This window comes from Mirounga angustirostris, unplaced genomic scaffold (genome assembly GCF_029215605.1).
Source record: "Mirounga angustirostris isolate CCGP_5_RB_7025 unplaced genomic scaffold, mMirAng1.0.hap1 SCAF_9, whole genome shotgun sequence".
In the NCBI taxonomy this organism is placed as follows: Eukaryota; Metazoa; Chordata; class Mammalia; order Carnivora; family Phocidae; genus Mirounga; species Mirounga angustirostris.
This window is the reverse complement of record NW_026991717.1, coordinates 28,108,243-28,131,571: the sequence shown is the minus strand read 5'-3', so window position 1 is coordinate 28,131,571 and position 23,329 is coordinate 28,108,243. Positions and strand designations below refer to the sequence as shown.

At 39.2% G+C, this 23,329-nt stretch overlaps 1 protein-coding gene across 2 annotated transcripts in view; it reads left to right on the top strand.

Moving 5' to 3' along the window:
- OCA2 (OCA2 melanosomal transmembrane protein) overlaps nt 1-23,329 on the top strand; it is a 561,894-nt gene that overhangs the window by 501,967 nt on the left and 36,598 nt on the right. The window lies entirely within an intron of this gene.

Here is a 23,329-nt window from a genome sequence, read left to right as displayed (position 1 = left end):
CTCTATTTTCAACTTTTTGAGGAACCTCCATACTGTTTTCCAGAGTGGCTGCACCAGCTTGCATTCGCACCAACAGTGGAGGAGGGTTCCCCTTTCTCCGCATCCCCACCAACATCTGTCGTTTCCTGACTTGTTAATTTTAGCCATTCTGACTGGTGTGAGGTGGTATCTCATTGAGGTTTTGATTTGGATTTCCCTGATGCTGAGCGATGTTGAGCACTTTTTCATGTGTCTGTTGGCCATTTGGATGTCTTCTTTGGAAAAATGTCTGTTCATGTCTTCTGCCCATTTCTTGATTGGATTCTTTGTTCTTTGGGTGTTGAGTTTGATGAGTTCTTTATAGATTTTGGATACTAGCCCTTTATCTGATATGTCATTTGCAAATATCTTCTCCCATTCTGTCGGTTGTCTTTTGGTTTTGTTAACTGTTTCCTTTGCTTTGCAAAAGCTTTTTATCTTGATGAAGTCCCAATAGTTCATTTTTGCCCTTGCTTCCCTTGCCTTTGGCGATGTTTCTAGGAAGAAGTTGCTTCGGCTGAGGTCAAAGAGGTTGCTGCCTGTGTTCTCCTTTAGGATTTTGATGGACTCCTGTCTCACATTGAGGTCTTTCAACCATTTGGAGTCTATTTTTGTATGTGGTGTAAGGAAATGGTCCAGTTTCATTCTTCTGCATGTGGCTATCCAATTTTCCCAACACCATTTATTGAAGAGACTGTCTTTGTTCCATTGGACATTCTTTCCTGCTTTGTCGAAGATGAGTTGACCATAGAGTTGAGGGTCCATTTCTGGGCTCTCTATTCTGTTCCATTGATCTATGTGTCTGTTTTTGTGCCAGTACCATGCTGTCTTGATGATGACAGCTTTGTAATAGAGCTTGAAGTCCGGAATTGTGATGCCACCGGCTTTGCTTTTCTTTTTCAACATTCCTCTGGCTATGCGGGGTCTTTTCTGGTTCCATACAAATTTTAGGATTATTTGTTCCATTTCTTTGAAAAAAGTGGATGGTATTTTGATGGGGATTGCATTGAATGTGTAGATTGCTCTAGGTAGCATTGACATCTTCACCATATTTGTTCTTCCAATCCATGAGCATGGAACGTTTTTCCATTTCTTTGTGTCTTCCTCCATTTCTTTCATGAGTATTTTATAGTTTTCTGAGTACAGATCCTTTGTCTCTTTGGTTAGATTTATTCCTAGGTATCTTATGGTTTTGGGTGCAATTGTAAATGGGATCGACTCCTTAATTTCTCTTTCTTCTGTCTTGTTGTTGGTGTATAGGAATGCCACTGACTTCTGTGCATTGATTTTATATCCTGCCACTTGACTGAATTCCTGTATGAGTTCTAGCAGTTTTGGGGTGGAGTCTTTTGGGTTTTCCACATAAAGTATCATATCATCTGCAAAGAGTGAGAGTTTGACTTCTTCTTTTCCAATTTGGATGCCTTTGATTTCTTTTTGTTGTCTGATTGCTGTGGCTAGGACTTCCAATACTATGTTGAATAGCAGTGGTGATAGTGGACATCCCTGCCGTGTTCCTGACCTTAGGGGGAAAGCTCTCAGTTTTTCCCCATTGAGAATAGTATTTGCTGTAGGTTTTTCATAGATGGCTTTTATGATATTGAGGTATGTACCCTCTATGCCTATACTCTGAAGAGTTTTGATCAAGAAAGGATGCTGTACTTTGTCAAATGCTTTTTCTGCATCTATTGAGAGGATCATATGATTCTTGTTCTCTTTTTTGTTAATGTATTGTATCACATTGATTGATTTGTGGATGTTGAACCACCCTTGCAGCCCAGGGATAAATCCCACTTGGTCGTGGTGAATAATCCTTTTAAGGTACTGTTGGATCCTATTGGCTAGTATTTTGGTGAGAATTTTTGCATCCATGTTCATCAGGGATATTGGTCTGTAATTCTCCTTTTTGATGGGGTCTTTGTCTGGTTTTGGGATCAAGGTAATGCTGGCCTCATAAAATGAGTTTGGAAGTTTTCCTTCCGTTTCTATTTTTTGGAACAGTTTCAGAAGAATAGGTATTAATTCTTCTTGAAATGTTTGGTAGAATTCCCCTGAGAAGCCATCTGGCCCTGGGCTTTTGTTTTTTGGGAGATTTTTGATGACTGCTTCAATTTCCTTAGTGGTTATAGGTCTGTTCAGGTTTTCTATTTCTTCCTGGTTCAGTTTTGGTAGTTGATACATCTCTAGGAATGCATCCATCTCTTCCAGGTTATCTAATTTGCTGGCATAGAGTTGCTCATAATATGTTCTTATAATTGTTTGTATTTCTTTGGTGTTGGTTGTGATCTCTCCTCTTTCATTCATGATTTTGTTGATTTGGGTCATTTCTCTTCTCTTTTTGATAAGTCTGGCCAGGGGTTTATCAATCTTGTTAATTCTTTCAAAGAACCAGCTCCTAGTTTCGTTGATCTGTTCTACTGTTCTTTTAGTTTCTATTTCATTGATTTCTGCTCTGATCTTTATGATTTCTCTTCTCCTGCTGGGTTTAGGCTTTATTTGCTGTTCTTTCTCCAGCTCCTTTAGGTGTAGGGTTAGGTTGTGTACTTGAGACCTTTCTTGTTTCTTGAGAAAGGCTTGTATTGCTATATACTTTCCTCTTAGGACTGCCTTTGCTGCATCCCAAAGATTTTGAACAGTTGTGTTTTCATTTTCATTGGTTTCCATGTATTTTTTTAATTCTTCTTTAATTTCCTGGTTGACCCATTCATTCTTCAGTAGGATGCTCTTTAGCCTCCATGTATTTGAGTTCTTTCCGACTTTCCTCTTGTGATTGAGTTCTAGTTTCAAAGCATTGTGGTCTGAAAATAGGCAGGGAATGATCCCAATCTTTTGGTACCGGTTGAGACCTGATTTATGACCTAGGATGTGATCGATTCTGGAGAATGTTCCATGGGAACTAGAGAAGAATGTGTATTCCGTTGCTTTGGGGTGGAATGTTCTGAATATGTCTGTGAAGTCCATTTGGTCCAGTGTGTCATTTAAAGTCTTTATTTCCTTGTTGATCTTTTGCTTAGATGATCTGTCCATTTCAGTGAGGGGGATGTTAAAGTCCCCCACTATTATTGTATTGTTGTCGATGTGTTTCTTTGCTTTTGTTATTAATTGCCTTATATAATTGGCTGCTCCCATGTTAGGGGCATAGATATTTACAATTGTTAGATCTTCTTGTTGGATAGATCCTTTAAGTAGGATATAGTGTCCTTCCTCATCTCTTATTACAGTCTTTGGTTTAAAATCTAATTTGTCTGATATAAGGATTGCCACCCCAGCTTTCTTTTGGTGTCCATTAGCATGGTAAATGGTTTTCCACCCCCTCACTTTCAATCTGGGGGTGTCTTTGGGTCTAAAATGAGTCTCTTGCAGACAGCATATCGATGGATCTTGTTTTTTAATCCAGTCTGTTAGCCTGTGTCTTTTGATTGGGGCATTTAGCCCATTTACATTCAAGGTAACTATTGAAAGATAGGAATTTAGTGCCATTGTATTGCCTGTAAGGTGACTGTTACCGTATATTGTCTGTGTTCCTTTCTGGTCTATGTTGCTTTTAGGGTCTCTCTTTGCTTAGAGGACCCCTTTCAAGATTTCCTGTAGGGCTGGTTTTGTGTTTGCAAATTCCTTTAGTTTTTGTTTGTCCTGGAAGCTTTTTATCTCTCTTTCAATTTTCAATGACAGCCTAGCTGGATAGAGTATTCTTGGCTGCATATTTTTCTCATTTAGTGCTCTGAATATATCCTGCCAGTCCTTTCTGGCCTGCCAGGTCTCTGTGGATAGGTCTGTTGCCAATCTAATGTTTCTACCATTGTAGGTTACATATCTCTTCTCCCGAGCTGCTTTCAGGATTTTCTCTTTGTCTATGAGACTCGTAAGTTTTACTATTAGATGTCGGGGAGTTGACCTATTTTTATTGATTTTGAGAGGGGTTCTCTGTGCTTCCTGGATTTTCATGCCTGTTTCTTTCCCCAAATTAGGGAAGTTCTCTGCTATAATTTGCTCCATTATACCTTCTGGCCCTCTCTCTCTTTCTTCTTCTTCTGGGATCCCAATTATTCTAATGTTGTTTCGTCTTATGGTATCGCTTATCTCTCGAATTCTGCCCTCATGATCCAGTAGTTGTTTATCTCTCTTTTTCTCAGCTTCTTTATTTTCCATCATTTCATCTTCTATATTACTGATTCTCTCTTCTGCCTCATTTATTCTAGCAGTTAGCGCCCCCATTTTTGATTGCACCTCATTAATAGCCTTTTTGATTTCTACTTGGTTGGATTTTAGCTCTTTTACTTCTCCAGAAAGAGTTTCTCTAATAACTTCCATATTTTTTTCAAGCCCAGCTAGTATCTTTAAAGTGATGATTCTGAACTCTAGATCTGACATCGTACTAATGTCCGTATTGAGTAGATCCCTGGCAGTCGGTACTGCCTCTTGTTCTTTTTGTTGAGGTGATTTTTTCCGTCTTGTCATTTTGTACAGAGGAGAATAGATTAATGAGAGAATAAAATGCTAGCAGAGTAACCACGTCCCCAGAAAATATACTCTAAACAAATCAGAAAAGACCTGAAGCAGTGGGATAAGAAGGGGAAAGAGAGAAAAAAGAAAAAGAAAAAAAAAGAAAAAGATAAAGATAAAAACAAAAACAAACAAAACAAAACAACAACAACAAAAGAAAAACCAGAATGTGATCAAATATGATCTATATGGTATATAGATCAGTGCCACACACTAGATTTGGGGTGTATTTTGGTCTTTTAGAAGAAAGTGTCTCCCAAAATTTTAAAGAAAGAAAAACTTATATATGTACAAAAATAAGGGTTGATATGATGAAGGGATGGAAAATGACTGTAAAAATGGAAATTATAAAAAATTTTATAAAAGGAATTGATAAGAAGTTGTTTGAAAAAAGAAAGAAGAGGATTTAAAAAAAGAAAAAAGAAAAAGAAAAAAAAAAGGGAGAGGATGGATCAGGCAGGGGAATAGAAAACACCATATACTAGAGATTTAGGGTATATTTTAATCTGTTAGAAGAAACTATCTCAAAATTTTAAAGAGAGAACAACTTATATATATAAGCCAAAAATACGGGAAACTACTATGAAGGGATAGAATATGACTCTAAAAATGAAAAATAGAAATGTTTTTTTTTAAAAAAAGGGATTGATAAGATGTTGTTTGAAAAAGGGAAAAAGAAAAATTCAAAAAGAAATAAAAAGACAAAAAGACAGTTAAAAAAAAATTAACTTTAAAAGACTAAGGAATCATGGTAAAAAAGCCATGAATTCTATGTGCAGTAGTCCCTTAGCGCTGGAGTTCTGCTGTTCTCATTGATTGGTAAACTTGGTCTTGGCTGGCTATTCTCGCTGATCTTCTGGGGGAGGGGCCTGTTGCCGTGGTTTCCAAATGTCTCTGCCGGAGGCGGAATTGCCCCGCCCTTGCCCCCTCCTGGCTGAGTAATCTGCTCGGGTTTGCTCTCCGGGGCTTTTGTTCCCTGCGAGCTTTCCGTACAGCTTTGGAGGCGGAGAGTGAAAATTGCGGCCTCCCAATCTCCGCCCTGGAGGAGCCGAGAACTCAGGGCCCGCTCCTCAGTGAGCCCCCAGAGAAAAGCCGCCAGTCACTCCCGTCTCCCCGGTCTGCAGCTGCACTCCGTGCTCAACCGGCCTGTGACCGCGCGTTTCTATCTCCGGTACCCGACCCGGTCTGGAGTCTCTAAACCCAGCAGATCCCTGCTGTGCACTCCCGCGCGGCTCCTCCCGGGGGAGGAAGGTGAGTCTCCCCGGATCTGCCGCTTGTTGGGTCCCTGCTGGAGGAGCAGGGGCCCGACGGTGCCGCAGATCACGGTTAATGGCAACCCCGAGCTGAGAGCCCGCGCCTGGGCCCCGCCTCTGCAGCCGGCTTCCCTGCTCCGTTACCTGGGAGCTCTGCCGCACTCAGGCACCCCCGGTCTTTCTGTGACCCCGGGGGTCCTGACACCACACTGTCCCGGAGGGTTCCACCCCCCGCTTAGCCACCAGAGTGACGTCCCTCAGCGGAGCAGACTTTTAAAAGTTCCGATTTTGTGCTCCGTGGTTCTATCACTTGCCAGAAGCGGCCGACGGAGGCCCCTCCCCCGCCGTCTATCCTCCCGAATATCGCCTCGGATTCACTTCTCCGCACGTCCTACCTTCCAGAAAGTGGTCGCTTTTCTGATGAGAGAGTTGTTGCTCTTCTTTTCTTCGATCTCCTGTTGGGTTTGTAGGTGTTCAGAATGGTTTGATCCCTATCCAGCTGAATTCCTGAGAGGAGACAAAATCCAGGTCTCCTACTACTCCGCCATCTTGCTCCGCCTCGATACATGTCTTTCTATGTTTGACTTATTTCGCTCAACATAATACCCTCCAGTTCCATCCACATTGTTGCAAAAGGCAAGATCTCATTCCTTTTGATGGCTGCATAATATTCCATTGTATATATAAACCCCCTCTTCTTTATCCATTCATCTGTCGATGGACATCTTGGCTCTTTCCACAGTTTGGCTATTGTGGACATTGCTGCTATAAACATCGGGGTGCATGTACCCTTTTGGATACCTACTTTTGTATCTTTGGGGTAAATACCCAGTAGTGCAATTGCTTGATCATATGGTAGCTCTATTTTCAACTTTTTGAGGAACCTCCATACTGTTTTCCAGAGTGGCTGCACCAGCTTGCATTCGCACCAACAGTGGAGGAGGGTTCCCCTTTCTCCGCATCCCCACCAACATCTGTCGTTTCCTGACTTGTTAATTTTAGCCATTCTGACTGGTGTGAGGTGGTATCTCATTGAGGTTTTGATTTGGATTTCCCTGATGCTGAGCGATGTTGAGCACTTTTTCATGTGTCTGTTGGCCATTTGGATGTCTTCTTTGGAAAAATGTCTGTTCATGTCTTCTGCCCATTTCTTGATTGGATTCTTTGTTCTTTGGGTGTTGAGTTTGATGAGTTCTTTATAGATTTTGGATACTAGCCCTTTATCTGATATGTCATTTGCAAATATCTTCTCCCATTCTGTCGGTTGTCTTTTGGTTTTGTTGACTGTTTCCTTGGCTTTGCAAAAGCTTTTTATCTTGATGAAGTCCCAAGAGTTCATTTTTGCCCTTGCTTCCCTTGCCTTTGGCGATGTTTCTAGGAAGAAGTTGCTTCTGCTGAGGTCGAAGAGGTTGCTGCCTGTGTTCTCCTTTAGGATTTGGATGGACTCCTGTCTCACATTGAGGTCTTTCAACCATTTGGAGTCTATTTTTGTGTGTGGTGTAAGGAAATGGTCCAGTTTCATTCTTCTGCATGTGGCTGTCCAATTTTCCCAACACCATTTGTTGAAGAGACTGTCTTTGTTCCATTGGACATTCTTTCCTGCTTTGTCAAAGATGAGTTGACCATAGAGTTGAGTGTCCATTTCTGGGATCTCTATTCTGTTCCATTGATCCATGTGTCTGTTTTTGTGCCAGTACCATACTGTCTTGATGATGACAGCTTTGTAATAGAGCTGGAAGTCTGGAATTGTGATGCCACCAGCTTTGCTTTTCTTTTTCAACATTCCTCTAGCTATGCAGGGTTTTTTGTGATTCCATACAAATTTTAGGATTATTTGTTCCATTTCTTTGAAAAAAGTGGATGGTATGTGGATGGGGATTGCATTGAATATGTAGATTGCTCTAGGTAGCATTGACATCTTCACAATATTTGTTCTTCCAATCCATGAGCATGGAAGGTTTTTCCATTTCTTTGTGTCTTCCTCAATTTCTTTCATGAGTATTTTATAGTTTTCTGAGTATAGATCCTTTGCCTCTTTGGTTAGATTTCTTCCTAGGTATCTTATGGTTTTGGGTGCAATTGTAAATGGGATTGACTCCCTAATTTCTCTTTCTTCTGTCTTGTTGTTGGTGTATAGGAATGCCACTGGTTTCTGTGCATTGATTTTATATCCTGCCACTTTACTGAATTCCTGTATGAGTTCTAGCAGTTTTGGGGTGGAGTCTTTCGATTTTCCACATAAAGTATCATATCGTCTGCAAAGAGTGGGAGTTTGACTTCTTCTTTGCCGATTTGGATGCCTTTTATTTCTTTTTCTTGTCTGATTGCTTTGGTTAGGACTTCCAATGCTATGTTGAATAGCAGTGGTGATAGTGGACATCCCTGCCGTGTTCCTGACCTTAGGGGGAAAGCTCTCAGTTTTCCCCATTGAGAATGATATTTGCTGTAGGTTTTTCATAGATGGCTTTTATGATATTGAGGTATGTACCCTCTATGCCTATACTCTGAAGAGTTTTGATCAAGAAAGGATGCTGTACTTTGTCAAATGCTTTTTCTGCATCTATTGAGAGGATCATATGATTCTTGTTCTCTTTTTTGTTAATGTATTGTATCACATTGATTGATTTGTGGATGTTGAACCACCCTTGCAGCCCAGGGATAAATCCCACTTGGTCGTGGTGAATAATCCTTTTAATGTACTGTTGGATCCTATTGGCTAGTATTTTGGTGAGAATTTTTGCATCCATGTTCATCAGGGATATTGGTCTGTAATTCTCCTTTTTGATGGGGTCTTTGTCTGGTTTTGGGATCAAGGTAATGCTGGCCTCATACAATGAGTTTGGAAGTTTTCCTTCCATTTCTATTTTTTGGAACAGTTTCAGAAGAATAGGTATTAATTCTTCTTGAAATGTTTGGTAGAATTCCCCTGGGAAGCCATCTGACCCTGGGCTTTTGTTTTTTGGGAGATTTTTGATGACTGCTTCAATTTCCTTAGTGGTTATAGGTCTGTTCAGGTTTTCTATTTCTTCCTGGTTCAGTTTTGGTAGTTGATCCATCTCTAGGAATGCATCCATCTCTTCCAGGTTATCTAATTTGCTGGCATAGAGTTGCTCATAATATGTTCTTATAATTGTTTGTATTTCTTTGGTGTTGGTTGTGATCTCTCCTCTTTCATTCATGACTTTGTTGATTTGGGTCATTTCTCTTCTCTTTTTGATAAGTTTGGCCAGGGCTTTATCAATCTTGTTAATTCTTTCAAAGAACCAGCTCCTAGTTTCGTTGATCTGTTCTACTGTTCTTTTAGTTTCTATTTCATTGATTTCTGCTCTGATCTTTATGATTTTTCGTCTCCTCCTGGGTTTAGGCTTTATTTGCTGTTCTTTCTCCAGCTCCTTTAGGTGTAGGGTTAGGTTGTGTACTTGAGACCTTTCTTGTTTCTTGAGAAAGGCTTGTATTGCTATATACTTTCCTCTTAGGACTGCCTTTGCTGCATCCCAAAGATTTTGAATAGTTGTGTTTTCATTTTCATTAGTTTCCATGTATTTTTTTTAAATTCTTCTTTAATTTCCTTGTTGATCCATTCATTCTTCAGTAGGATGCTCTTTAGCCTCCATGTATTAGAGTTCTTTCCGACTTTCCTCTTGTGATTGAGTTCTAGCTTCAAAGCATTGTGGTCTGAAAATAGGCAGGGAATGATCCCAATCTTTTGTTACTGGTTGAGACCTGATTTATGACCTAGGATGTGATCTATTCTAGAGAATGTTCCATGGGGACTAGAGAAGAATGTGTATTCCATTGCTTTGGGATGGAATGTTCTGAATAGGTCTGTGAAGTCCATTTGGTCCAGTGTGTCATTTAAAGTCTTTATTTCCTTGTTGATCTTTTGCTTAGATGATCAGTCCATTTCAGTCAGGGGGGTGTTAAAGTCCCCCACTATTATTGTATTGTTGTCGATGTGTTTCTTTGCTTTTGTTATTAATTGCCTTATATAATTGGTTGCTCCCATGTTAGGGGCATAGATATTTACAATTGTTAGATCTTCTTGTTGGATAGACCCTTTAAGTAGGATATAGTGTCCTTCCTCATCTCTTATTACAGTCTTTGGTTTAAAATCTAATTTGTCTGATATAAGGATCGCCATCCCTGCTTTCTTTTGGTGTCCATTAGCATGGTAAATGGTTATCCACCCCCTCACTTTCAATCTGGGGGTTTCTTTGGTTCTAAAATGAGTCTCTTGCAGACAGCATATCGATGGGTCTTGTTTTTTAATCCAGTCTGATAGCCTGTGTCTTTTGATTGGGGCATTTATCCCATTTACATTCAGGGTAACTATAGAAAGATAGGAATTTAGTGCCACTGTATTGCCTGTAAGGTGACTGTTACTGTATATTGTCTGTGTTCCTTTCTGGTCTATGTTGCTTTTAGGGTCTCTCTTTGCTTAGAGGACCCCTTTCAAGATTTCTTGTAGGGCTGGTTTTGTGTTTGCAAATTCCTTTAGTTTTTGTTCGTCCTGGAAGCTTTTTATCTCTCCTTCAATTTTCAATGACAGCCTAGCTGAATATAGTATTCTTGGCTTCCTATTTTTCTCATTCAGTGCTCTGAATATATCCTGTCAGTCCTTTCTGGCCTGCCAGGTCTCTGTGGATAGGTCTGTTGCCAATCTAATGTTTCTACCATTGTAGGTTACATATCTCTTCTCCCGAGCTGCTTTCAGGATTTTCTCTTTGTCTATGAGACTCATAAGTTTTACTATTAGATGTCGGGGTGTTGACCTATTTTTATTGATTTTGAGAGGGGTTCTCTGTGCTTCCTGGATTTTCATGCCTGTTTCCTTCCCCAAATTAGGGAAGTTCTCTGCTATAATTTGCTCCATTGTACCTTCTGCCCCTCTCTCTCTTTCTTCTTCTTCTGGGATCCCAATTATTCTAATGTTGTTTCGTCTTATGGTATTGCTTATCTCTCGAATTCTGCCCTCGTGATCCAGTAGTTGTTTATCTCTCTTTTTCTCAGCTTCTTTATTTTCCATCATTTGGTCTTCTATATTACTGATTCTCTCTTCTGCCTCATTTATCCTAGCAGTTAGCGCCCCCATTTTTTATTGCACCTCATTAATAGCCTTTTTGATTTCTACTTGGTTAGATTTTAGTTCTTTTACTTCTCCAGAAAGGGTTTCTCTAATAACTTCCATGTTTTTTTCAAGCCCAGCTAGTATCTTCAAAGTGATGATTCTGAACTCTAGATCTGACATCGTATTAATGTCCGTATTGAGTAGGTCCCTGGCAGTCGGTACCACCTCTTGTTCTTTTTGTTGAGGTGATTTTTTCCATCTTGTCATTTTGTGCAGAGGAGAATATATTAATGAGAGAACAGAATGCTAGCAGAGTAAAAACGTCCCCAGAAAATATACTCTAAACAAATCAGAAAAGACCTGAAGCAGTGGAACAAGAAACGGAAAGAGAGAAAAAAGAAAAAGAAAAGGATGAAGATAAAAACAAACAAAACAGAACAACAACAACAACAAAAAACCAGAATGTGAATAAATATGATCAGGCTGGTATATAGATCAGTGCCACACACTAGATTTGGGGTGTATTTTGGTCTTTTAGAAGAAAGTGCCTCCCAAAATTTTAAAGAAAGAAAAACTTATATATGTACAAAAATAAGGGTTGATATGATGAAGGGATGGAATACGACTGTAAAGATGGAAATTATAAAAAATTTTATAAAAGGAATTGATAAGAAGTTGTTTGAAAAAAGAAAGAAGAGGATTTAAAAAAAGAAAAAAGAAAAAAGAAAGGGAGAGTATATGATCAGGCAGGGGAGTAGAAAACACCATATACTAGAGGTTTAGGGTATATTTTAATCTGTTAGAAGAAACTATCTCAAAATTTTAAAGAGAGAACAACATATATATATATATATATATATATATATATATATATATATATATGCCAAAAATTCGGGTAACTACTATGAAGGGATAGAATATGACTCTAAAAATGAAAAATAAAAATGTTTTTTAAAAAAAGGGATTGATAAGATGTTGGTTGAAAAAGGGAAAAAGAAAAATTCAAAAAAAAGAAAAAAAGAAAAAAAGACAGTTAAAAAAAAATTAACTTTGAAAGACTAAAGAATCATGGTAAAAAAGCCATCAATTCTATGTGCAGTATTCCCCTAGCGCTGGAGTTCTGCCGGTCTCATTGATTGGTAAACTTGGTCTTGGCTGGCTGTTCTTGCGGTCACAGGCCGGGTGAGCATGTTTCCAAATGTCTTTGCCAGAGGCGGAATTGGCCCGCCCTTGCCCCCTCCCGGCTAAGTAATCTGCTCGGGTTTGCTCTCAAGAGCTTTTGTTCCCTGCAAGCTTTCCGTACAGCTTTGGAGGCGGAGAGTGAAAATGGCAGCCTCCCAATCTCTGCCCCGGAGGAGCCGAGAACTCGGGGCCCCGCTCCTCAGTGAGCCCCCAGAGAAAAGCCGTCAGTCACTCCTGTCTCCCCGGTCGCCAGCCGCAGTCCATGCTCACCCGGCCTGTGACCGCGCGTTTCTATCTCTGGCACCCGACCCCGGGTGCAGTCTCCAAACTCAGCAGATCCCTACGGTGCACTCCCACGCGGCTCCCCCCGGGGGATGAAGTTGAGTCTCCCTGGATCTGCATCTTGTTGGGTCCCTGCTGGAGGAGCAGTGGCCTGACTATGCCGTGGATCACGGTTTATGGCAACCCCAAGGTGAGAGCCCACGCCTGGGCTCCACCTCTGTAGCCGGCTTCCCTGCTCCGTTACCTGGGAGCTCTGCCACACTCAGGCACCCCTGGTCTTTCTGTGACCCTGAGGGTCCTGAGACCACACTGTCCCGGAGGGTTCCACCCCCCGCATAGCCACCAGAGTGACGTCCCTCAGCGGAGCAGACTTTTAAAAGTTCCGATTTTGTGCTCCGTGGTTCTATCACTTGCCAGAAGCGGCCCACGGAGGCCCCTCCCCCGCGTCTATCCTCCTGAATATCGCCTCGGATTCACTTCTCCCCACGTCCCACCTTCCAGAAAGTGGTCGCTTTTCTGATGAGAGAGTTGTTGCTCTTCTTTTCTTCGATCTCTTGTTGAGTTTGTAGGTGTTCAGAATGGTTTGATTCCTATCCAGCTGAATTCCTGAGAGTAGACAAAACCCAAGTCTCCTACTCCTCCGCCATCTTGCTCTGCCAACATATGACCTTTTATGTCTGGCTTCTTTCACTTAGTGTAATGTTTTTGAGGACATCCATATTATAGCATGTATCAGTACTTCACTTCTTTTTTATGACAGAATGACATTCCATTGTATGTATGTACACAATTTGTCTATCCATTCATCTATCTATGGACACTTGGGTTGTTTCTACATTTTTGCTATTGTGAATAATGCTGCTGTAAATATTAGTGTACAAATATCTGTTCAAGTCTGTGCTTTTAATTCTTTTGGGTATATGCTCAGAAGTAGAATTGCTGGATCATTTGGTAATTCTATATTTAGTTTTTGAAGATCTGCTATTGTTTTTTATAGTTGCTGTACAATATTACATTCCTCCTAGCAGTGTACAGGGTTCCAATTTCTCTATATTCTCTCCAATACTTCTTTTTTAAAATATAAGATGATGGGTGTGAAGTGGTATCTCACTGTTTTGATTTGCACTTCCCTAATATGAGTGATGAGTATTTTTTCATGTGCTTATTGGCCATTTGTATGTATTCTTGGACCAAACGTTCATTCAAGTCCTTTGCCTGTACTTTAGTAGGGATGTTTATCTTTTCCTCGTCGAGCTGTAGGAATTTTTTAATATATTTTGGTTAATAACCTCTTATTAGATATATGACTTACAAATATTTTTTCTTATTCCACAGGTTGCCTTTTCATTCTATTTATTGTGCCATTTCATGCACATTTTAAATTTTGATGAAATCTGATTTATCTATTTTTCCTTTGTTGCCTGTGCTTTTGTTGTCATATCTAAGAAATTATTGCCAAGTCCAATGTATTCCCAATGTTTTCTTCTAATAGTCTTATATTTTAGCTTTTATGTTTAGGTCTTTGATCCATTTTCAGTTATTTTCTATATGGTGTGAGGTAAGGGTCTAACCTTATTCTTTTGCATGTCAATATCTGGTTTTCTCAACATGTTGTTGAAAGATTTTCCTTTTCTCACTCAATGGTCTTGGTGCCTTTGCTGAAATCATTTGGTCAAATGATTTTTTTTTTTATATGTGAGGGTTTATTTCTGGGTTCTATTTCTTTGTATGCTTTGTGATCTGAAAATTGAAAACTGAGCATCTGAAAAGACAACCACCTCTCCCAGTGTTTGTTGACTGGCTCCATGCAAGGGAAGGCTTTCACTAATCAGCCTGACTTGAAGGCTTACTGTCTTCTAAGGCTTTTTCTGAACATGCGTCTACCCTGGGCCTGTGTGTATACTTTTTTAAAATTCCCCCAAACAGATGACTACTCTTAAATGCTTTAATTCCATAAGAGTCTCACCCCTGCTTTTTCTTGGATCCTTAGCTGTTCAGTTGTATTCCTCTATCAGTCATCTCTTACCTCATGTGTCTTAGAGTCTGTAGTCCCCTATGGCTTTCAGGAGTTGAGTTGCTAGTTCCTGTGGTTTTCTCTAGCCTGGAACCTGAGCTGTGCCACTTTTAACCATTTGAATTTCAAGGTAGGTGTCATGGAGACCAATCCCTCAGCAACTCCTAGAAATGTTGCAAGTTTTGTCCTCTCTACTCTCTCAGGTTCATGGAAGGGATCTGGGCATTGGTCCACTGCTTCTCCCAAAATGTATGACACCAGGGAGGGTGTGGGGCAAGTGTGAGTAAAAACACCATGAAATTATTTACTATTTGAATATGGCATTTTTTGATTGGTTGTTCACTTTATTTCTGTAGATCTTTGATTTCCAAAACTCCTATAAAGTTATTTTGATTAGTTCTTAGTTGTTTATTTAGTGTTTCTGTGAGGGAAATAGGGCTGGGAGCTTCCTAGTCCACCATTTTGCTCTGTTTCATTGTTTTTGTAATGGTAGAATGACATTCCATTGTATAGATATACCAAATTTTTATTTATCCATTCATGCATTGATGGACATTTGTGTTGTTTCCACATTCTTGCTATTGCAAATAGTGCTGCTGTGATCATGTGTGAACATACATGGGATTTGTTTGAATACCTGCTTTTAATTTTTTTTTAAGATTTTATTTATTTATTTGACAGAGAGAGAGCACAAGCAGGCAGAGCGGCAGGCAGAGGGAGAGGAAGAAGCAGGCTCTCCACGAAGCAGGGAGCCTGATGTGGGGTTCGATCCCAGGACCCTGGGATCATGACCTGAGCTGAAGGCAGACACTTAACCAATTGAGCCACTCAGGCACCCCACCTGCTTTTAATTCTTTTGTGTATATTCCTAATTGTAGAATTGCTGGGTCTCCCTTACTTTTGAAATATATTTTTTTGCTGGATATAGAATTTTATGTGGATATGTTTTTCTTTCCAGCACTCTAAAGATGCCTCCCCATCATCTTCTTGTTTGCATAGTCTGTCAAGAATTCTACCTTTTTTTGTTTGTTTGTTTTTGTTTTGTTTTGCTTTGTTTTTCTGTATATAATGTGGTCGTTTTCTCTGGCTACCTTAATAACTTCTCTGTCTTTGGTTTTCAGCGGTTTGAATATGATAAACCTAAGATTTGGTTTTGGTTGGTTTGCTTTTTAGCAATTATTCAGCATGATGTTTTCCATGCTCATTAGATTTGTGATTTGGTATCATTAGTTTGAGATTCTTGGATATTATTTTTTCTGCCCCATTCTCTTTTTTTCTTTCTAGTTACACACATTAGATGACTTGATATTGTCCTACAATACTTGAATGCATTGTTATTTTTTCTCTTCTTTTTTCTTCATGTTTCAGTGTGGATGATTTTTATTGATCTGTATTCAAATTCACTAATTACTTTCTCAGATTTGTCAAGTCTACTGGTGAGCCTGTCAAAGGCACTTTTCATTTTTGCTAATATGATTTTCATAGAGCATTTGCATTGGTTTCTTTCTCATAATTTCCATCTCTCTTCTCAAATTACCCATTGATTTTGTGTTGTTCACATTTTCCATTAGACTCTTTAACATGTTAATCTCAGTTATTTAAAATTTCTAATCTGAAAATGTCATGCCTGAATCTGGCTTCATTAATTGCATTATCTCTTGAGTATGTTGGTTTTATTCTTATTCATATGTCTAAAATTTTTTGTTGAAAGGTGGATGATAGAAACTAAGGCAAATATTCATTTATGCCTGGACATGAATGCACCTTTTCTTCTGTTAGGCATTTCATGTGGATATTTGATTCAGCTGGTCACTAGTTGACTTGGTGTGTGTCTTGTTGCTTGATCACCTTCCATAATTCTCAATCCTTAGTGTTATCTTGTGTTTAAGGAGGGAACTGGTTTGTCAAAAAGTTTTTTTCAATACCTTTTCCATCCTTATTTTTAGGTCTTTCCTTTGTACTCAGCTACAGAGAATCTCTCTCCATGCTCTTAAAGTACAATACTATTATTTGTAGCTCATCCCTTGTTCACCTGATAGGAGTGTGGTGGGGATCTTTGTTATTTGGATTACACTTTCTTCTCAAGTAGGCACTATGTCTCTGAGTTTTGACTATGTGACCTTTTAGATTCCTGCCCCTCCCAAGCTGTGCTTCTCATTCCATTCACTGTTCTTGCCTCACCTCCTGGGCTTATGGCTTTATGTCTGTTCCTTTCCCCTGGTTGAAATGGATTTTCCTCAGTACCATGGGGGTATGGTATCTGTTGCCTTTTGCCCAGGAGTTATAGGCTTTGGTCCCTAAGGAGATCATGGTGAAAGATCTGGGCTTGGTGTCATTCCTTCCAGCAGCAAGTGCTGATGTCTCTGCCAGGCCAGCACCACAAAGGATGTTTTCTCAGGACTTGGCCAGTCTTTTCTGTAAGCACTCAATGAGGTCCATGGTGAAGAAGCTGCAAGTGAGTAGATTCCTCTTTTATCTGAAGTCCACAAGATCTCTATATTATCTTGTTTTGCCTTCTGCTTTTGCCAATTTGTTGAATGATGTTGGCTGAGTTGTTTGTAGTAGTGGTTGGCCTCTGTCTGCAAGTGATCACACTCCATCTCTCCTTGCAGGTGCATGCTTTTCCTTAGACTTCAGGTTAGTTAGCTCCTCCAACATCTCAGCTCTAGGGAGGTTTGAGAAGTTTTTGATTTGCAGTTTTTCTGGATCTTTTTTTGCTATAAGATTGAGAATGATGCTCTTTTTGCTTTCTTCTAACTGGAAGTCTTGCATGGAAATTTAACTTACCAGGATGGGAGTCACTCTGATATATTCATTAAACCAAAGTATACAATGTGGGGAAACAAATTCCTAAAACTGACCAAATCCTTTCTTTATAACATTCCAGTAATTCACGTTCACATATATTTTCCAGAATGACCTTCACTTTTATGTTTTAGGTCCTGTGTTCACATGGTGCTTATCTCCTGGAAAGCTCACCCAGATCCTCCCTGAGTACCAGTAACAACTCACTGTTTAAAGTCCAGTTTGAACAACACTTTCTTAATAAAATATTCATAGCACATCACAGCAGGGTGTGTTTTCTAACTGGTCCCATTTAGGACAAGATTACTTATGCCTCATATTACCCAGAACACTGTGTGCATTTTCTTATAATCCCATAGACCTAGCCTAGAACCCAGCATAATTAAAACTCTGATAAGTGATTTAATGAACAAGGCTTAGCTAGACCAGTTAAGAATAATTTAACATATTACATTGTGTTATAGTGGTTGTTTATGGATCCATCTTCTTTATAAGTTTATGAGGTACTGAAGGCAAAATTTGTCTTATTTACTTTACAGTCCCTATGGGCATAGTAGACTTTCAATGTATATTATTAAATGAACAAACAAAAGCCTTCAAAGATGGGTACTCAGTGGCACTTTTAGGGGAAGCAGGGAGAAAAGGAAATGATGAAGTGGAGAAGAGGGGGAAGGATGCTGAATTAGGTGCCACAAAGACTACCAGGGTCAACCATTTTCCAGTCCCTATTCTGCTAAGGCCTGACCCTTCAGCACAGTTTCTGCAAATCAATCTGTGGGAGGTTTTCTTTGCATATTATATGGAATAGCTGGTTACCAATACAATAAGCAAAAGATGTGTAAAGAATTGATTATTCTTAGAAATGTCAACTTCTATGTGAGTTGATATTTTGCTGTGGTTTTCAATTTTTATAACAGAATACAAAAGTTCTAGGATGTCCCTGATAACTAAATTTGTGATAGAATGCTTCTCAACTTGCATTAGAAAATGTTAGTGATGTTCTTTTGGATACTTTCCACACATGTTTTCTTCTTTAGACAGCTGTATTTTATTACAGAAACATGTACTCAGGAAGATCAAATTACCTTTTTTTCTTCCATTTCATTTCATTGAGATTGCCCCATCAGTCCCAGTTCCGGATACAGACTTTCCAAGTGTGGCCCTAACTCACTCTCCTGTGAGGAATGTGTACTCACCTGAGCACAGCCAACCCCCAGGGAGTGGAATTTTTGTCTGCAGTCTGTGGAAGGTGGTTCATCTCTGCAGACAAAGCATAATTTCCTAATTAGATATGAATTGACAAACCTTGAAGGCAAGGGTTATATGGGCATAAAATGGGTTCCTTGGAAGGCTGGGGAAAAAAGGAATGGTAAACTTTGGAGTTTGGGACCTGTTAGAAATAATTCAGCTTTAATTTAAATATAAATGTTCTTTCATCAGTTTTGGACATTATATATATGAAAATTTTATAGAGCTATCTTGATATTAAAAAGGATAAGAGAGACAGAAAGACTGAGCAAGGGAAAGAATTGGGTTCCATTCTCAATTCTTTGTCAAAATAGAATGTAAGTCACAGTAGAGCAGAGACTTTTGGGTTTTTTTCCCTGCAATATCTCTAGCCATGGAATAGTGTTGAACACATTAGGTAAATGCTCAAAAACATGTATTAAAAGAATTGACTATAGAAAATCCCTTTACTACTCAGGCTTTAGTTTCTTCACATGTAAAATGAAGTTTTAGACACGGTTACCTCCAAAGTTATTTTTTAACTTTACAAGTCTAGAAATTTATTATAATTTTAATGTCCAATGAGTTATTTTTTAGGTTTTAAAATTTCTCTTATTTTCTGATATGATATATAAGAAAGGATGGAGCCGTTATTAAAGATGATAACGTACACAAAATAAATAGATTTAAGGATCACAGGTTAAATCTCTGGAGATTTGAAGATCTCAGGAAGTCAATACTAAGTAATGACAGAATGGAAGTAAAAAAATATTGTAATCTTTGAGTGACAAAATAATAGTGAAGCCATTCTCTGAGGTGGGTATTCTACATAGGTGGTACAAGAACAGTCTGCTTTAAATATCTGAGGTAGGAGGGACACTGAAAACTAGCCCTCTTCCATAGAATGAAAACGGTCAAGGATTCAAGAATACTTTAATCTGAGAAAGAGTTGAAGGAACTAGATATACTGGAAAAGAGAATATGAAGGGGGCTTGGTACATGATAAGAGAAATATTTCCATATTGCTGCAAGGAATAGAAATGGGACTTATAAGTACAAGTGGGATTTTTAACTCAATGAAAGGGAGGACAATCAGAGCTCATGATGGAATGCTTTATCAGCCAACTAACTCTTGAATCCTGTACATGTCTAGTTTGAGATTAGAACATTGATAAAATGATGAAATTGTGTTTGATGGCCACAATCTGGGTATTTCTTTTTTTTTTTTCCCTTCAATACATGCCCTCTTTAATACCCGCCACCCAGCTAACCCATTCCCCCAACCCCTTCCCCTCTAGAACACTTAGTTTGTTTCTCAGAGTCCATCGTCTCTCATGGTTCATCTCCCCCTCCAATTCCCCCCCCCATCATTTTTCCCTTCCTACTATCTTCATCTTTTTTTTTTTAAAACGTATAATGTATTACTTGTTTCAGAGGTACAGGTCTGTGATTCATCAGTCTTACACAATTCATATCACTCACCATACCACATACCCTCCCCAATGTCTATCACCCAGCCAGCCCATCCCTCCAGCCCCTAAAACCCCAGAAACCCTCAGTTTGTTTCCTGAGATTAATTATTACTCATATTAGTGAGATCATATGATACATGTCTTTCTCTGATTGATTTATTTTGCTCAGCATAATATCTTCCAGTTCCATCCACGTTGTTGGAAATGGCAAGATTTCAGGGTTTTTTGATGGCTGCATATATACCATCGTATAAATACACCACATCTTCTTTATCCATTCATCTGTCGATGGACATCTTGGCTCTTCCCATAGTTTGGCTATTGTGGACATTGCTACTATAAACATTGGGGTGCGCATACCCCTTCGGATCCCTACATTTGTATCTTTGGGGTAAATACCCAGTAGTTCAATTGCTGGATCATATGGTAGCTCTATTTTCAACTTTTTGAGGAACCTCCATACTGTTTTCCAAAGTGGCTGCACCAGCTTGCATTCCCACCAACAATGGAGGAGGGTTCCCCTTTCTCCGCATCCCTGCCAACATCTGTCATTTCCTGACTTGTTAATTTAAGCCCTTCTGACTGGTGTGAGGTGGTACCTCATTGAGGTTTTGATTTGGATTTCCCTGATGCTGAGCGATGTTGAGCACTTTTTCATGTGTCTGTTGGCCATTTGGATGTCTTCTTTGGAAAAATGTCTGTTCATGTCTTCTGCCCATTTCTTGATTGGATCATTTGTTCTTTGGGTGTTGAGTTTAAGAAGTTCTTTATACATTTTGGATACTAGCCCTTTATCTGATATGTCATTTGCAAATATCTTCTCCCATTCTGTTGGTTGTCTTTTGGTTTTGTTGACTGTTTCTTTTGCTGTGCAAAAGCTTTTTATGTTGATGAAGTCCCAATAGTTCATTTTTGCCCTTGCTTCCCTTCCCTTTGGCGATGTGTCTAGGAAGAAGTTTCTGCAGCTGAGGTCGAAGAGGTTGCTGCCTGTGTTCTCCTTTAGGATTTTGATGGACTCCTGTCTCACATTGAGGTCTTCCAACCATTTGGAGTCTATTTTTGTGTGTGGTGTAAGGAAATGGTCCTGTTTCATTCTTCTGCATGTGGCTGTCCAATTTTCCCAGCACCATTTGTTGAAGAGACTGTCTTTTTTCCACTGGACATTCTTTCCTACTTTGTCGAAGATGAGTTGACCATAGAGTTGAGGGTCCATTTCTGGGCTCTCTATTCTCTTCCATTGACCTATGTGGGTTTTTTTTTGTGTGTGTGCCAGTACCATACTGTCTTGATGATGACAGCTTTGTAATAGAGCTAGAAGTCCAGAATTGTGATGCCATCAGCTTTGCTTTTCTTTTTCAAGATTCCTCTGTCTATTCAAGCACTTTTCTGGTTCCATACAAATTTTAGGATTATTTATTCCATTTCTATGAAAAAAGTTGACAGTATTTTGATAGGGATTGCATTAAATGTGTAGATTGTCTAGGTAGCATTGACATCTTCACAATATTTGTTCTTACAAACCATGAGCATGGAACGTTTTTCCATTTCTTTGTGATTTCCTCAAATTCTTTCATGAGTATTTTATAGTTTTCTGAGTACAGATTCTTTGCCTCTTTGGTTAGATTTATTCCTAGGTATCTTATGGTTTTGGGTGCAATTGTAAATGGGATTGACTCCTTAATTTCTCTTTCTTCTGTCTTGTTGTTGGTGTATAGGAATGCCACTGATTTCTGTGCATTGATTTTATATCCTGCCACTTTACTGAATTCCTGTATGAGTTCTAGCAGTTTTGGGGTGGAGTCTTTTAGGTTTTCCACATAAAGTATCATATCATCTGCAAAGAGTGAGAGCTTGACTTCTTCTTTGCAGATTCAGATGCCTTTTATTTCTATTTGTTGTCTGATTGCTGTGGCTAGGACTTCCAATACTATGTTGAATAGCAGTGGTGATAGTGGACATCCCTGCCGTGTTCCTGACCTTAGGGGGAAAGCTCTCAGCATTTCCCCATTGAGAATGATATTTGCTGTGGGTTTTTCATAGATGGCTTTTATGATGTTGAGGTATGTGCCCTCTATCCTTATACTCTGAAGAGTTTAGATCAAGAAAGGGTGCTGTACTTTGTCAAATGCTTTTTCTACATCTACTGAGAAGGTCATATGATTCTTGTTCTTTCTTTTATTAATGTATTGTATCACATTGATTGATTTGCGGATGTTGGGATGCCTGGGTGGCTCAGTCATTAAGCATCTGCCTTTGGCTTAGGTCATGATCTCAGGGTCCTGGGATCGAGTCCCGCGTCAGGCTCCTTGCTCAGTGGGGAGCCTGCTTCTCCCTCTCCCTCTGCTGCTCCCACTGCTTGTGCTCTCTCTCTCTCTCTGACAAATAAATAATAAAAAAAAATCTTGGATTTGCGGATGTTGAACCAACCTTGCAGCCCAGGGATAAATCCCACTTGGTCGTGGTGAATAATCGTTTTAATGTACTGTTGGATCCTATTGGCTAGTATTTTGGTGAGAATTTTTGCATCCATGTTCATCAAGGATATTGGTCTGTAATTCTCTTTTTTTGATGGGGTCTTTGGTTTTGGGATCAAGGTTATGGTGGCCTCATAAAACGAGTTTGGAAGTTTTGCTTCCATTTCTATTTTTTGGAACAGTTTCAGAATAGGCGTTAATTCTTCTTGAAATGTTTGGTAGAATTCCCTTGGGAAGCCATCTGGCCGTGGGCTTTTGTTTTTTGGGAGATTTTTGATGACTGCTTCAATTTCCTTAGTGGTTATAGGTCTGTTCAGGTTTTCTATTTCTTCCTGGTTCAGTTTTGGTAGTTGATCCATCTCTAGGAATGCATCCATCTCTTCCAGGTTATCTAATTTGCTGGCATAGAGTTGCTCATAATATGTTCTTATAATTGTTTGTATTTCTTTGGTGTTGGTTGTGATCTCTCTTCTTTCATTCATGATTTTCTTGATTTGGGTTGTTTCTCTTTTCTTTTTGATAAGTCTGGCCAGGGGTTTATCAATCTTATTAATTCTTTCAAAGAACCAGCTCCTACTCTTGTCAATCTGTTCTACTGTTCTTTTGGTTTATATTTCATAGATTTCTGCTCTGATCTTTATTATTTCTCTTCTCCTCCTCGGTTAGGCTTTATTTGTTGTTCTTTCTCCAGCTCCTTTAGGTGTAGGGTTAGGTTCTGTATTTGAGACCTTTCTTGTTTCTTGAGAAAGGCTTGTATTGCTATATAATTTCCTCTTAGAACCACCTTTGCTGCATCCCAAAGATTTTGAACAGTTGTGTTTTCATTTCCATTTGTTTCCATGAATTTTTTTTTAATTCTTCTTATTTTTCTGGTTGACCCATTTATTTTTTAGTAGGATGCTCTTTAGCCTCCATATATTTGAGTTCTTTCTGAATTTTTCTCTTGTAATTCAGTTCTAGTTTCAAAGCATTGTGGTCTGAAAATATGTGGGGAATGATCCCAATCTTTTAGTATCGGTTGAGACCTGATT